General features: G+C 51.9%; 1 protein-coding gene across 4 annotated transcripts in view; it reads left to right on the top strand.

The window, feature by feature from the left end:
- The first annotated feature begins 183 nt into the window (after positions 1-183).
- Positions 184-14,327, top strand: part of ITGB2 (integrin subunit beta 2) — a 41,050-nt gene continuing 26,906 nt past the window's right edge. The window contains exons 1-2 of one of the 4 annotated variants that reach the window (XM_029215358.1): positions 5,614-5,866; positions 13,159-13,322. The gene's annotated coding sequence lies outside the window, so the exon portion shown is untranslated. Of the gene's footprint in view, positions 336-5,613; positions 5,867-11,941; positions 13,323-14,327 lie in introns of those variants that run through there. The other 3 variants (XM_029215363.1, XM_029215361.1, XM_029215360.1) reach the window with 3 other exon arrangements.

Below are 14,327 nucleotides of genomic sequence, written 5' to 3' on the forward strand. Positions count from 1 at the left end.
TCCCAGCCCTGACTAACCCTGGGCCAATGCCCTGACCCCACGCATCTCCATGTGCCCACTGTCAGGACTTCCTTCCTGAGGTGGTCCTGGGGCTGCACCAGCCTCCCGCGTACAGCGCCCAGCCCGGTGAACCTGGCCCCGGATAAGCCTTCCTTAGCCCTCCTCAGCCCCAGGAAGGCGTCCTATCGGCCCCCTCCCTGGCCACACTCCTCTCCCCTCAGCCCCTGCCGGACCTGAGTCTAGGTCTCGGGAGCCCCCGGGGCCTCTCCCCGGAGAGGAGGCCCGGTTCACGCGCCCCCAGCGAGCTGGCCAGGCTTGGAGATGACTTGGGCAAGGTAGGAGCCTCAGTTTCCCCATCTCTACACTGGGTTGCCGCAGGGGTTCTTTGAGGGCTGTCAGGTAAAGCACCAGGAAGCCCCTGCGGGCAGCCGGTGCTCAGATTCCAGTGGCAGGAAGTCGGTAGGGAAGCAAACCCGGCAGTCTGGCGGCTCAGGGGCGGGCCGTCGGGGTGTCAGCGTCAGCACCAGGCAGGGTGCCCCGCGGCAGGCGGAGGTTCGGCGCGCGGGCCTTGGGGCGTGTGAGCCGGGCAGGGGCAAAGAAAAGTCCTCAATGTGAGGACCTTCCTGCCCCGCCCTGCTGCCCCGGGGCGATGGGGGTGGAGGGGGCTCCCCACCCTCTGCGCTTCTGCGGGCGTGCCCCGAGGACCCCCTAAGGAAGCGGCTCCGGGAAGGAGGCGCCAGACTCCAGGGCGTGCGGCTGGGACCTGCCCCAGCCTCGCGGTCGAGTGGACTCCGTCCACCGGCTACGGATTGGGAGAATGAGGCCGGCGTTGGGGTTAAAAATGATCGGTTTGGGTCTCTGCGGGGCCGTTTGTTGTCTGAGCAGCCCCCAAACAGGAGGAATTTCTGGGAATCGGGCACGCGTGCCTCCCGCTTGGCTCTGGGACAGCGCGGCCCGGGCCCAACCTGTGCGCCTCTGCGCGCGGCGACCACGGGGTTAGCGGGTCCCGCCCGTCTGCGCCCAGCAATGCGACAGGAAGGTCTGGTGCAAACTATTTGGGGTTGTGCAGTTGCCGTACTGGGAAACTCTTGGGGTAAAAAATAATGCGTCCTCAGTGTGGTCGCGGGGGAGGGGGGGTGATCGGGAGGAAGTGGTGAGGGAGGGGCGAGAGGATGAGGCTGGGCAGGAGGTTACCCGGGTCGCGATTTCCACTTGACTCCGCCGGCTAAGAGACGCGGTGGCCCTGGCCCGTGGCACTCCGGGGAGCCCCGCAGCCTGGCGCCCTCCTTCCAGCTCTGTTCCTTTTCCTCCTTTTAGCCCTCCCCCATCTAGAGAGAGAGCCAGCTGATGGGGGTGGGTCCGTAGGTTTTTGGTTTGTGGTCTCATTAACTTGATTTACAGTAACACCCTTTTCTGATTACAAAATTAATACGTGGCTATCATAGACAATTTGGAAAATATAGAAATCTAGTTCTGAAGTTAAAATCCCTTTAAAACTGTTGCCCAGAGATGTCCCCGCAGTGCACAGTGTCCACACCCCTCGAGCCTCTCTTTCCCTCCCTGGGTGGTGCAGCCTTTGTAACTAGGAAGTTTGATCGTTGCTAAAATGCGGAAAGGATTAGGTCTCCCTGACACCCACGCAGCACACAGTCCAGGGTCAGCCAGCTTGCAGCTCAGCTCTGACAGCTCGGCCCCACCTCCTACCCATGTGACCTTCAGTGGGTCGCTCCCTGCTGGACGGTGCCACGCCCAGATTAGGGCAATGTTCCTCCCCAGCTCCACCTCGGCTTCACCCCAAGCTTAGCCAGCCTCTGGGTGCCCTGCTCTCCACTCCTGACCCCCTGCCCCCGCTTTGGCAGCCTTGCTGGGCTGGCCTGGCACTTGGCCCTGACCCCTGCCCCACCTCCGTGTTCCCAGGTTCTGCTGAGAGCTTCCTGTACTTCATCTCAGCATCCTGAGAGGCAGACCCCCACCCTCACTTTACAGGTAGAAGAAGGTGCCTTCCAGGAACCGGCCTAAGGCCTTGCAGCCACCTGCCCGGCTTGTGCTTGGCCTGTACGCCAGCTCTCCCGAGCTCAGCCACTGCCCACCTGCCCTCCTCCTTTGTGTGCCAGCAGCAAGGCTGACCCATGGGGCCCCGTGCCGGAGACGAGCTGCTAGTTCTTGGAGAAAGACAACATGACCTAAGTGGGAGAAGGAAGACAGAAGACCATCCCCCCCACCACAGGGGCTTCCCCGGTGAAGGAGGGCGAGACCTTTCTGGAGAGGCCCCTCCGGGCCGAGAGGCTGCCTCTGGGCTGGGACCCAGAACCAGACAGGAGGGAGGAAGAAGGGGGAGGAGAGCAGGTGTGCAGAGGGGGGCCCCTGGCCCCAGCCGGGATGCCTGCAAGAGTGCCGGGGGCCCAGGTGGGTCAGGCACTGCAACGCCCGCCCTTGGGGGTTCAGTGGGGACTGGGGAGCCAGTGAGGTGCTTCAGCGGTCGAGGAGTCTTGAAATGACAGGAAAGGCCGAGAGAGAAAGTTTCCAAGACAGAAATGACCTTTGGGACCTGCTTCAGCGCTGGGTGGTCTTGGGCTCTGTTCCAGCCTCTGACGTCCTCCTCTCCTTCCTCCCCAGTGCCTAGTGCCTTCCCGTGCAGGCCAGTGTGGCGTGGGACGCAGGGTCCCATCTGGGCTTGTCCCCCCACTGATGACCTGCCACCAGAGTGTGTTAAACAGACACCGGGGCCCACCCTGAGCTCCGATCCAGCGGGCTGGACGTGGACCAGTGGATCTGCGCTCCCTCCTCCCGCCCCCATCGCCACTGCCCTCACTTCCAGAGAGCCCCAACCCACAGGCTGGCCCTCCATCTGCGTTTAAATGCGATTGCTTATCGAAGGCAGGATGGGCTGTGGCTGCCACAGCACAGGTCACTCAGCAGCCAAGCTGAAGACAGGTGCTATCTGCTCTTCTCAGGAAAGCTTGCCTCTCCCCGTCCCCAGCAGAGCCATCGCACTTCCTCTGTGCCAGGCGCTGCTCTGTGTCCATGTGGCTCATAACCCCACACCTGGTGACAGAGCGCCGTGGTCGTCATTCTCATTGGTGGACGAGGGGACTGGCTGCAAGTCTGAGGCCACACACCCAGGCCTTTGCCCTTCACCTCTGCACGACTGATGTGCCACCTTGCGTGTAAAGTGCCACCCTGGGGCCAGAGGAAGGGACAGCTCCTTACCAGTTAGGGACACAGCAGGGATGAGGGGTCCAGGGGCCAACAGCGTTTAGGTGGGACCCTTCAGGGTGGGAAATGTGTGGGTGGGCAAGAAGGGCTTCAGGGCCAAGCGTGCGGGTAGGACAACACAGGCAAACTCAGGGATGAGGCAGGTAATTAGGTTTCGCTAAAGCTTGCGGTCCCCGGTGCGGGAGGATCACAAAAGCACGTGGGCTTTTGTGGACCTCCCCAGGGATCCTGTCAGGGGGGCGGGTGAGAAGGAGTTTCTCAGACATTCCTCTGAAATCTCACCCTGCCTAAAACCCACCATCTCCTGGGGTGGGCGGGGCCCTTGCTCCCACCCCCCACCCCCCAGGAAGGGCTCAGATGCCATGCTTTCCTCTGCATCCTTCTTACTTCATGCTCTCAACTTGCGGAAGCCAGGCTGGAATTGGCACCGCATTGCTGGGAGGGAACGGGGAGAGAATCCAATTCCTATTACGTGGAAAGAGACCAATGCAGAAAAGATAGATTGTTCCCCCAGGTTGAAAAGTTAGAAGGTAGAAGCAGAAAACTTAAAGGGAAGAATTTCTCTGTAAATCCAGATATAGACCCTCCCCTACCAAAAAAAAAAGTCTGTAATTTTATCAAAAGCTCCATGAGCGCTGGGACCACATCTCATTTTTCTTTGTATGATTTACATCTTTGCACATATTGGGCACCTGCTGTGTGCCAGGCCCATTGCAGGATCCTTTCACGTGTCCTCATTTATCCTCCCAACTGGGCAGGGGAGCAGATTGTGGGAAACTAAGGCCCAGAGGAAAAACAAGACCAAGGGTCCTGAGTTGCCACCATTACTAGTGGGCCCAGCTGTTAGACCCCAAGTGCAAGTGCTGTCTCTAGCCTCAGACTCCACTCCCCCAGCCAGGCCCCTGGGGCATGAGGAGCTTAGACAGAGCCTCTGGGAACTGGGCCACTCAATCCGGGGTTGGAAGGTGCCAACTTGCTTTGACAAAGGCAGCCTAGACTTCCTGTGGATGTGCGTCCTCAAGTGGCATTGGTGCAAAACACAAATTGAACAGGAAATAGCAATATGACAAGTACCAGGAAGGAGAGGAATGACCCTGGGGACTGGGTTAGGATTAGATGTCCACCCCCCCCCCCCCTGCCCCCAACCCCCCCACCCCACCCCACCATGGGTGCCCCACAGATCAGCCTGGGCTTTGTGGTGAAGGGAGGGGTCTGGAAAGGCGTTTCTTCCTGTTCCAGTAGAGGGAGGTGTTAGCTCCTCACACCCCCGCTCCGGCCGTCACCTCTCGGTAGAGCTGTTATCACAGTTTTATTTTTAGCCTGGGCTCAGTGCTTTCCTTATTCTCACTGTGTAAACGTGTTCTGCTGAGCCAAGTGGACACTGTAATTACCGTTTCTTCTTGGTACAACTTTCTGGTTTTCCTCCAGAGTTGGTCATCGCTTAACATTTTTGCTGGCTCCGACTCCTTTAAACTAAGAGCCCAGTCTTCCTCCCTCTGACAGGGGCTCTGCTCAGTGTGACCGTCCACGCTGTCAAGCGTATCAGTCCATCTCTGTGCTCTGATGAGAGTCGGGCAACCCCTGCCCAGGCCGCGGCCCCCACCCCGGCCTCCCTGGTGTGCTCAGACACCTTCCTTCCAGGTATGTCAGGGAAATAGGAATGCCACCTCTTCAGCTCCCTCCCACAAACAGCGAAAGCCCCCAGGAGGAGGGCTAAGGAGTAAAGGCCCTCTGCTTGACAGTGAGAAGTGGGGCTGGGTGTGCTGTGGCCAGTGTTCAGGACAGCAGGTAGCTAGAAACCGCCCCCAGCCTCTCAAATCTCTTCTCTCCTTTCCGTGCTCACTTGGCTACCCTCCTGCACGTATGTGGCCTGGATTAGAGCAAGGCCCTCCACTGCCCTGGCTGGGTGGCTTTCTGCCTGTTGGTGTAGGTTTGTGGGGGGCCAGATGAGCAAGAGCTACTTGAGCCCTTGCCACTGGCGAGCACTACTTCCTGCTCTGGTCCCCCAGCCCCCCTGACATGTGCTTGCCACCCCCTCTGCAGCTGCCTCTGCCAGCACCTCCCCCTTCCCCCGTCTCCCCACCCCTTCTCCCATCCCTGCCTCCCCACCCCGCTGCCATCTCCACCCCTACCCCACCCCCACCCCCACCCCGTCTCCCATCCCTGCCTCCCCACACCGCCGCCACCACCCCCCCACCTCCCACCCCCGCCTCCCCACAAAAGAGCAACAGCTGAATCAACATTGCAGGAGGAAGCTACTGGCAGGAAGAAATTAAAAAGAGAATTTCTCTTTTTAAGATGGGGGAAGGGTCTGGAGAAGACAAGGGCTGGGTTGGAGGGGGAATTTGCAGGTCAGGTGGGAGGGCGGTTGGCAGAGGGAGGTGAGATGGTGGAGGCGTGCCAGCCAGGAGCTGGGGGCTGGGAAGGAGCTGCTGGCAGCCTTGCTGCTCCCGTGAACGCCCGCACGTCACGTGGGGCGAGTTCTCAAAGGACTGCGTTCTGCCTTTTGGGTGCTGGGTGCTGGGTTGGTCTTTCTCCGGCTCTCGTGCCTCATCTGTCCCACAGACACAGCATCGTGGGCCTCATGTCTGACTGCAGCCTCCTCCCAGTGTCGGCAACAAAACTGCACCGACCCGGGAACCTCTATATGGTGAGCTTGGAACCCCTTCGCATGTTCTCCATCATTAAATATTTCTTAATCTTCACACTGTTGCAAAGGAGCCCCCTTCTTGTGCTCTCGGGGCTGTGTGTTGTGGGGACATGGCTGGGCGGGAAGGGGGCTGGGGGTGCCCAGGTCAATGTACACGATGGCAAGGGGATGGCATCTCTTCCTCTTTTCTACACTCACCTGGCTGCCTCCTGCCCACCCCAGCCCCCAGGCCTGGCACACTTGGGTATCCCTCCTCATCCTGCTTTATATCACCATGACATGCTTGCCTCCTGAGCCAGGCCATGATGTTCCGGAGGGCATGGCCGTGCACCCTCTGGGCGTACAGCTCAGTGTCCCGCCCAGGCCCTGGAGTCCTCAGTGAACACCTGGTGAAATAAAGTCAATTTTCTGGAAGGTGGAGGTGAAAGTAATTGGAAGTGGAATTTCTCGGCTGACTTAGGGGAGAAGATTATTCCCAGAATGCTGCTCCAAAAGCTCACTCATCCCTGGCTTGTTTTCTTCGAGATGCAAAGCCCTGTCCCTCTCGGTCACTCGCCACAAAGGCCTGTGATGTCCTCTGTTTCACGTTTTCATTCCCAGAAGTCCCTGTCTGCCTTCTTGCCGCCGGCGTTTCAACTACTTTGTGAATTCCCAAGAATGGATGCGCCAGGGTTTGCCGAGGCCATTTCCCTGGTACTAGTTGAGATTTAATGACATTTCATACAAATACTGCCCCATAAAGACACAGACACTTCAGAAGCCCTGGTGGGTATCGTTCCTGGTGGGTGCTGCTGAGCCGAATGGGGTGCACACTGTACACCTCAATGCAGGATGCCACCCCCCATTTCCCCCCACTCTTTAATTCGCCTTGTAGATCTTGTCCCCAGATGGCTGGGAGAAGGATTCTCATGGCAGTTCTGATGCTAATCTCCCCATAGGCTGGAGTCTCTGTCTTGCTGGTCTTCTGAGCACAATGCCTGAGAATCATTCATGTTGTTGGGTCTCTAATGTTTGCATTTAATGCTATAAATTTCCCTCTACACCTTGCTTTAGCTACATCCTACAAATACGGTATGTTGTGTTTCATTTCATTCCGTCCAAAATCTTTTCTAATTTCCCTTGAGGCTCTGTTTGATCCATGGATCATTTAGAAGTACGTTGTTTCTTAGGAGATTTCTTCTTTCTGTTGCTTATTTTCTGGTTTAATTCCATTTAATAATTCCATTATGGCTATGGAACGTATCGTGCATGATTTCAATTCTCTTAAATGTGTCCGGGTTTATGTTATGGCCCAGGACTCAGTCTTCCTTGGTGACCATGTTGTGGGCACCTCCCGCTGCTGCTGGGTGGAATGTCTTTCGGGTCCAGTTGGTCGGGTGCTTTTTAGGTCTTCTGTGTACTTGCTGATCTTGTGTCTAATTTTTAAAAAATTGACGACTGGGAAAGGAGTGTTGAAGGCTCCAGCTGTCATTGTCTGTTTCTCCTATTAGTTCTTTCAGATTTTGCTTCATGTATTTCGATGTTCTGTCCTTAGACGTATGCACATTTACAATTGTTGTATCATCTTGTTGAATAGACCCTTTCATCATTAAGTCAAGCCCCACCATACACCTGGTAATTTGCATTGTTGTGAAGTCTACTTTGCTTGATATTAACACAGTCATTCTATTTTTCTTTTTATTAGTGCTTGTATGGTGTATCTTTCCCATGCGTCTTCTTTTTACCTATACCTATATTATCATATTTAAAGCGTGTTTCGTATAGGCAGCATATAGTTGGGTCATATTTTTAGAAATTCCACCTGCTAGTATCTGTCCTACAGTTGGTGTATTTAGATCATTTACACAATGTAATTATTGAAATTGTTGGATTTAGGTCTGTTGTTCAAATTTTTGTTTCGTTTGCTCCCTTTGGTTTTCACTTTTCTATTTCCATTTTCTGCTTTCTTTTGGATTGTATCAGTGTTTTTAGTATTACATTTTAATTTATCAGTTGGTTTTTAAACTATATCTTTTTTTTTTTTTTTTTTTTGTGGTACGCGGGCCTCTCACTGTTGTGGCCTCTCCCGTTGCGGAGCACAGGCTCCGGACGCGCAGGCTCAGCAGCCATGGCTCACGGGCCCAGCTGCTCCGCGGCATGTGGGATATTCCCGGACCGGGGCACGAACCCGCGTCCCCTGCATCGGCAGATGGACTCTCAACCACTGCGCCACCAGGGAAGCCCTAAACTATATCTTTTAATATAGGTTTCTCAATGGTTCCTGGAGGAATTGCAATATATATACTAAACACCTCATTGTCTACTTAAAATGAACATTTTACCATTTCAAGTGAAATGAAGTGGAACTTTAAAACTGTGTATGTCCCTTCACTGTTCTCCTTTTATGTTGGAGCTGCCACGTATTTTACATCTACATTCATTGAAAACCCCACCAGACAATGTTGTCATTTTTACCATCAACATATTGCAAAGACCTTAAGAGGGAAAATAGCGTAGTTACCCACTAGTTTCCTTTTCTGTTGTTTCTTCTTCATTTCTAAGTTTCCCAGTTTTCCTCTGGTATCATTTCCCTCCTGAAATCTTAAGATATCTTTTAGAGTTGTCTGCTGGGGACTAATTTTCTTACTGTCCCTTCATCTGCGAGTGCTTTTTTTTTTTTTTTGACCACACTGCAAAGCCTGCGGGATCTTAGTTCCCCAACCAGGGGTTGAACCCTCACCTGCTGCAGTGGAAGCTCAGTCTTACCCACTGGACTGTAAGGGAAGTCCCGAGAATGTTTTCATTTCCCCTTCGTTGGTGGAAATCATTTTGTGGGAACAGAATTGAGAGCTGGCATATCTTTCCTTTGAGCACTTTATACAGGTTGTTCCACTGTCTTCTGACCTCCTGGATTCTGACGGGAAATGTGATGTTTTTCAAATGGTTCTTCCTCTGTATGTGACGTGTCATTTTTCTCTGGAGGCTTTCAGGACATGTTTCTTTATCTTTGGTTTTCAGCAGTCTAAGTGTGGTGTGTATAGGCTTGATTCTCTTCAAGTTTATCCTATTTGAGATTCACTGAGATTCTTTAATCTGTAAATTTATATTTTTCATCAAATTTGGGAAGTTTTCAGCCATTATTCTTTCAAATACTTTTTCTGGGTCAACCCGTTATGCCTTTCATCCTGGGGCTCCAACGGCAACAAATGTTACATCTCTTGATGTTATTCCATGGGTCCCCAGGCTCTGTTCATTTTATGTCAATCTTTTTTTTCTCTTTGTCTTTAATATTGGATAATTTCTGTTGGTCCTCAAGTTCACTCACTCTTTCTTCTGTCTTCACCACTCTCCTATTAAACCCACTCAGTGAATTTTTTATTTCTGTAATCATATTTTTAATTTTAATACCCATTTGGTTCTTTTCTATAGCTTTTATATCTCTGCTGAAAATTTTTACCTTTGCGTTTGTTTCAAGGGTGTTTTCCTTACTTGGTGGAGCACATTTTAAGTAATTGACTTAGATGCTTTATGTGACAATGTCAACATTTGGACCATCTGAGAGTTGGCATCTATTCATTGTTTTTTTCTCTTACAAATGCTTGAGATTTTCTTTGTTGTTGTTGCTGTTTGAGTAACTTTTCAATTGTGTCTTGGACACTTTAGATATTATTTAATGAGACTGTGGATCCTATCAAAATCTTCTCCAATGTTCTCCAACATTTCTCTGTCTCTCTCTCTCTTTTTTTTTTTTTCTGGCCATCAGCCTGGTTGGGTCAGACCACAAGTTCAGACCTGCCTCCTGTGGGCTGTGGTTCCAATGTGAGTTTAGTTTTCAAAGTCTCTGCTGTGCTACTTGGATCCATCTTGCACTTGCATCCCCCTGGTCCAGTTTTCAGCCTTGGCAGTGGTCTACACCACGACTCAATTCTCAAAGCCTTTGACATGGTATTTGGGTCATTTCCACATATGTCCAGCTCAGGGGTGAGTCTGGAACTTCATATAAAGCTTTATAGGGGACTTTCCTGGTGGCGCAGTGGTTAAGAATCCACCTTCCAATGCAGGGGATGCAGGTTCGATCCCTGGTCAGGGAACTAGATACCATATGCATGCCCCAACTAACGTTTTGCATGCCACAACTAGCGAGCCCGAGAGCCGCAACTAAGGAGCGGGCCTGCCACAACTAAGACCTGGCGCAACCAAAATAAATAAATAAAATTTTTAAAAATAGGCTGTATAGGGTCTCTGTCTTAATCTCCTTCTTATTAATTTCTCTGATGCTCTCTGGCTTCCCGAGTCTTCCTTTCCGGGTCCTCTGGCCATAAAGCAGGAATTTTAGCCTCCTGCACTGTCACATGCTTCCTGTGCCTAGATCCACCTCTGGGTCAAAGTGACGATTACAATAGCTTCTGCCGCTATAGCTGCTGCTACCACCATCTTGGGAGTGCGGCTTTGGGACAGAAATTTGCCTCTGGGGCAAGACCAGGCAAAAGAAAATGAAATAGGGTATTTCTCTCAACTCTCTCTTTCAGGGCATTGCTCCTCTCAGGCCACTGACCAGAAAGGAGGGGTTCTCTTGGCTGTGCTCACTGTGCTGTCCTGGGGTGCAGGCTACCTTGAATCTAATGCACAGGATGTAGGGGGACAAGGCATTTGCTACCATATCAGCCTTTCATCAGGTTCTGATTTCTCACCCCAGTCTGTCTAGAAAGTTGCTTTATTTTATTCTGTGTGATATTTCTGGCTCTGGTCAGTGTAAAGGTGGAGTGCAGTGTGCTTACTGTGTCTCAGCTGGGACTGGAAGATGTTGGTGCCTCTTTTTCTTATTCTTAATTTCAATTCATTTTTTACAGCTTCATTAAGAGAATTTGAATGCCAATGTCCACTCATATTAATGATACAATTTAATGACAATGATTTTTAGCTGAATTTACAGATTTGTGCAATCATCACCACAATCTATTTTTAGAGCATTTCTGTTACCCCCAAAAGATCCTCATGCTCGTTTGCAGTCACTCCCCGTTAGTTCCTTCTTTTTTTTTTTTGAATTTTCTTTTTTACACAGCAGGTTCTTATTAGTTACCCATTTTATACATATTAGTGTATATATGTCAATCCCAGTCTCCCAACCCATTAGTTCCTTTTCAAAAAAGAAAATAGATTATCTCAAGACTGCAGAAAAGGGTGGAGATCAGCATCCCTACACCCTTGTACCCACCATCCAACTTCATCAAATCTTAATATTTTGCTTTACTTTGCCAAGAATTTTTTCTTCTTTCTTCCTCATAAGACTACCCACCCCACCCCTAATTATTTGGAAGCAAATCTGAAACATCCTGTCATGTCCTGTGCAAATATCTTAACATGAGACTCTAAAAGGTGACGATTCTGTAACATAATCACAAAACCTTTAACACGTCCAAAAGTTTAACAGTAATTTGTTAATGTCCTGTGGTCTGTGCACTGTGACTGGTTGCTATTCTCTCCCATCTCTTATCTCGGGTTCCCACACCTCCTCTCCTCTCTTGCAACCTGCTCTTCATCTTGGGGGCTTCTCTCCAGCCTGGATTTTGCTCACTGCATCCCTGCCAGACCATTAACCCAGCCCTCTGTCCCCATTGCTCCTATGTACTGGGAGGTGAAGTGTTGACGTGATTCGGGTTCAAGAGTAAAAGTTGTGATTTTTATGTTATTTACTTTATGATTAACTTACTTTCTATTGCTGTTTTCTCCAAGGCCTAGGACAGCAAGCAACTTGTGTCTGTGAGTGGAGTGTGTCCTTGTGGTGTCACAGCCAGCGACAGTCACCAGGGGGCGTGATTCGGGGACATTCTCAATCTCTCCTTCCTTTTTTGTTGTATTTTCTGGAATAGTTCCATAAAGAGGAAGTTCCCTTGATAGAGAACATATCATTAGAGTTTGCTCTATTTTTAAAACTCATCGAGACTATATTTGAGGAAGGTGACCCCTTCGCAGGTGCTGTGACCCTGGAACTCTGGATTCTCCGGAACTTCTGAAATCCTACCTGATACCTTATTGTGTGTTCTTAGTTCACAATCTTTCTTGTTTGTTCTGTTTCCCTTGCCTTAAAAAAAGGATTTGTCATATTTTCTTCTTTTTCAGATGTATACTTCCTAGTTCTATTCTTTAGGAGAGTTCTAATCGTTGTCACATATAAAATTAAATATTTCCTAGCAAAGTGTCCATTGATGAGTATCAGAAGCTGCGGCGTGCCCCCCCTGCTCATCTGTTCTGCTCCTCTAGGGGTTTTGTTTCCAATTGTTAATATTTTTACCTCTATTTTAAAATCAACAATTACTTAGGCTTAACAATTTTTCCTTATTTCTTTGGTCACCTTTCCCTCAGGGACCCTTGGATTCCTCTTGGATTCCTTCATCCGTCTGTCTTTATTTTGGGAGTGCCTCTTCCAAATAGATTTTAGGGTAGTTATGTGTCTGAACCCTGGTTCATCTGAAGGCTCTGCTTTCTGCTTCTTTGTGGATGTAACCAGTGTCTCCTCTTCTGCTTCCCTTCCTCCCCACCCTAACCCTCCCCTTCCCTCGTTCTCTCTCTCTATGTCTGTCTCTGTCTCTCTCTGAATCTGTCCTGTTTTCTTTCTATCGTTAATGTTCTGTGATAGCATCACTATTTAACCAGTTTCGGGACCTTTGTTCTTCCTCCCAAGCCACGCGGCAGCCTCTTCATCGGGGTCCGGTCCTCTCTCTCGGACCTCCTCTTCTGTTGTCCGGGTCTCTCCCCTCTCTCTTTACTGTTCTCTCCTGGAATTGCTGCGGGCAGGGCCGGGCAGATGGACTTGCCTCTTCCCTGCCCCATCGTCCTCCCGAGCCGACGCCCTCATCCTGCTCTCCAGCTGATTTGCTCTCCAGCTTCTTATTCTGCCCTTTGGTCCGTGTGATGCTTTTTAATTTCCGTGACCCAAGTTTGCGTCCCCAGTGCCTGTCTGCTTCTTCTTTGGTGGGGGCATGCTCCCCTCCCGTGTGCACAGTCTGCAGGCCGGGTCCCTTCCTGGGGTGAAAATTCCTGGGCACTGCCCTCCAGGGTTTTCTGTCCCCTGCGGGGCACGGCCACCCCCTCGGCCAGTGGGGGCATCGCATGGTGCCGCCAGAGGCCCTGCTCCCACCCCATCCTCCCCGCACGCTGTTCCACTTCCAGCTGTGAGCGTGTGTGATGGGTGGTGTGTTCCCATTGTGTGTTGCTCCTCTGACAGCCCTCTGTCAGGGGCCCTGTAGGCAGACGGGCTGAGGTTGGAAGGGACACATGTGGTGCAATCAGCCACACGTAACTACTTCCTCCAGTTCCTAACTTAGAACAGGAAGCATCGCGCCTTCACCAGTGGAGTCTCAGGCGGGCCGGCGTCTTCCCACACCTGCTGCAGCACCGGCCTGGTGAAGAGCAGAGCCCAAGCCCCTGCCAGCCCAGCCAGGACCAGCCCTGCTGAGACCTCCAGAGCGTCTAGCAGGTGAGTGGACAGAGGCCCCTCTGTGTCTGGGCTGGTTTCTCTGAAGGGGAGCAGCTCAGCCCTGAGGCTCTCCCCCGGCCATGGCTGCTGCCCTTCCCAAGGCAGGCAGCTCCAAGGGGCCCAGCCTGCAGAGGCCCTGGTGGCCCTGGTCCGTGTCACACACCCTGGGATCGTCCACTCTAGGCCCCCTGAGCTGAGATCCGGCAAGGGGAAGTGCTGAGCCCACCGTGGGCAGAGCTAGTGGCGGGGTGATGGGAGGGATGTAACCAAGGAGATGGGACTGGCATGCTGGGAGGATGCACTCAGACCCCAGCCTCGGCTCCCCTGGTAAGGGTCCCTCAACAAGCCCCAGGCACTTGCTGAGCCCCTGATGCGGGGGCTGCGAGGCCGGGCGGAGCCAGGAGGAGGCTGGGGGACAGGCAAAACCCCTTTCTGGTGGGTATGGGGCCGGCACGGCCAGGCTGTGCAGGAGGGTCCCTGGGCCTCCCCAGCTGCGCCTTCCACTTCCTGCTTGAGCAGGTCCTATTCTGTCTTCACAGCTCTGTGGTTGCTGGGGTGGTTCTGTCCTCCAGCAGTGTGTGTGTGTGTGTGTCTGTGTGTGTGTGTGTGTGTATGTATGTGTGTATCTCTGTGTGTATGTATGTGTGTGTCTGTGTATGTGTCTGTATGTGTGTCTGTATGTGTGTCTGTGAGTGTATGTGTGTGTGTATGTGTGTGTCTGTATGTGTGTGTCTGTGTGTGTATTATGTGTGTGTGTCTGTGTCTGTGTGTCTGTGTCTGTGTGTGTGCCTGTGTGTCTGTGTGTGTATGTGTGTGTCTGTGTGTCTTTGTGTGTGTCTGTGTGTGTGTATGTCTCTGTGTGTGTCTCTGTGTGTGTCTGTGTGTGTGCCTCTGTGTGTGTGTGTATGTCTGTCTGTATGTGTGTCTGTGAGTGTATGTGTGTGTGTATGTGTGTGTCTGTATGTGTGTGTCTGTGTCTGTGTGTCTGTGTCTGTGTGTGTGCCT

Source organism: Monodon monoceros, unplaced genomic scaffold, assembly GCF_005190385.1.
Source record: "Monodon monoceros isolate NGI ecotype Baffin Bay Population unplaced genomic scaffold, NGI_Narwhal_1 Super_Scaffold_11, whole genome shotgun sequence".
Classification (NCBI taxonomy): Eukaryota; Metazoa; Chordata; class Mammalia; order Artiodactyla; family Monodontidae; genus Monodon; species Monodon monoceros.